Genomic DNA, 2,054 nt, shown 5'->3' on the forward strand with positions numbered 1-2,054 from the left:
TAGTCTTGAGATGCTGGTCTTGGGCTCCAGGACTGCTGCTGACCTATTAAATGCCTCACTGCAAATGTGAGTGAACAATGTATGTGTACTTAGGCTATTGCCTCAGTCAACTTTCTGTTGTGGATAAAAGAGGCTAAGATTTAGGCCATATAAGGCTAAGTAGGCTATAGGCTGACATGGCTTAGGTACCAAAGGCACTGTAATAAATATTGTTACACACTTAGATTGGACACTGGGCATCTGTGCCCCTAGACCAGTAATCCAAATAACTGTTAATCTTAACTTTAAGCTAAAAAGAATAGTGCTTTAGGGTTGAGTCTCTCTATTACTCAGTGTCTCTCTGTGTTTCTGAGTCTTATTCAGACTGCAAGGACCTCTGTTGTCTCCACTGTCACCACCATTGGGGAACTTAGTATATTCTCTGTATTAGGGGAATGCACGCAGCAATGTCCATGGATCAAGTTCATCTTCATTATCATGATCCTCTCACCCAAAAAAGGGCATTTGTAAAATTGCTGACTTAGAGAAGCTATACAGGCTTAGATGATGCACTACAGTTTGTTTGTGGATAACGCCCACATGCACAGGACCCTGTTGGAATCCCCCTGAAATCAGAGTTGTCCCTCAGACCTAGGCTAGCTTTCATCTGATTGAGACAGAAGTTTCCAGAATTGCAGGATATCAAGAGAGCAGGACCAGCCAAAATTTTTGTTTATTTATCTTTTAACATTTTCAATTTATTTCATATGTAATAAAAGATTAAGAGGTATTAAGATGTTATTTCCATTGTTCTAGCTCTCCACGTAAGCTAAGGTTGGAGTTGTTTGAAATATCTGAATGGTTCCAAACCTCAAGTTTGTAAGTATCATTTTGTGATGCAGTATGAACACAGAGATTTCTGTTCTCAGAGTGGTGCCTGGTTCTGTATGGGTAGACAAGCTACTGGTTTGAATTGGGGTCTAGGGTGAGAATTAAATGATATGACCCACTTATTACTCGGAGCAGAAGCTATGGGATAAATGTGGCATCAAGCTATAACTCTCCTAATTAAATTGAAGTAAGTTCAATAATCACATACAGGACAAGTTTTTTTTTTAATTTAGTTTAGAACTTTAGAGAGTAATTTTTTTCCTATTCTCAGAATGCAAACTTGGATAACAAGGTAGTATAAACTCCAAACAAAGAGGCTGTGAGCTAGAGCTCTTCAGCTTTTTTTCCTTTAAAATGATTTTTTTTAGCATGTACAGATCTTGTTATATTAACTCTTGAGGAGCAAATACAGTGTCATTATGCTGTGGGAGTGTCCCATAATACTGGCTGGCTTGAAGACTGAAATCTTGGACATGTCAGATCAGACCTGGCCTAATCAAAATAGAAACACCCACATTTGAAATTCTCAATTATTTATCTGAGTAATAAAAGTAAATAATCTGAAGCTTAATTTCTGGTATATGTAAGAAAGGAAAAAAGTAAACTCTAAAGCATTTGGCCTTTTGATGAAAAATAACCTCTCTGCTATAGGATAACACCAGTATTTGCCAAATATTTCTTAAAAATTTGAGAGGAAGCACTAGCTCACCAAATATTTCCTATACATTCATTACTCATCACAAGATGCAGACAGTAAGGAGAAGGAGGCTGGAGTTAGGGAGAGCCATTGAAAAGCAATTGCTATGAAAGCACAGGACAAATGCACAAGATCTGATTATCACCATGAAAATTCCTTTTGAGACATTTTTTGGTCTGAAATTATTATCTTTGTTGCATGGTATGGGTTTACAAGAGTTAAATTTGCCATAACTGATTTGTTGACATTTTCACTTAGTAACTCATTAAGCTCATCACCACGTTAATGCCATTAACTTTGAAGTGAAGCGTAATTTCGAATTTCTAGTTTAGCTTCAATTGACTTTATCACAAAGATACTTGGACCTTGATGTGATCAATTAAGATCTTTCAACCTTTTGTTTTTCTTTTACTGGCTCACATTAATGTCATATCCAAGGCATGCCTGTCTGATGGGACTAGACATTGAATCTGAGTGTCCTGCTTTT

The sequence above is a fragment of the Vicugna pacos genome, chromosome 35 (assembly GCF_048564905.1).
Source record: "Vicugna pacos chromosome 35, VicPac4, whole genome shotgun sequence".
Classification (NCBI taxonomy): domain Eukaryota; kingdom Metazoa; phylum Chordata; class Mammalia; order Artiodactyla; family Camelidae; genus Vicugna; species Vicugna pacos.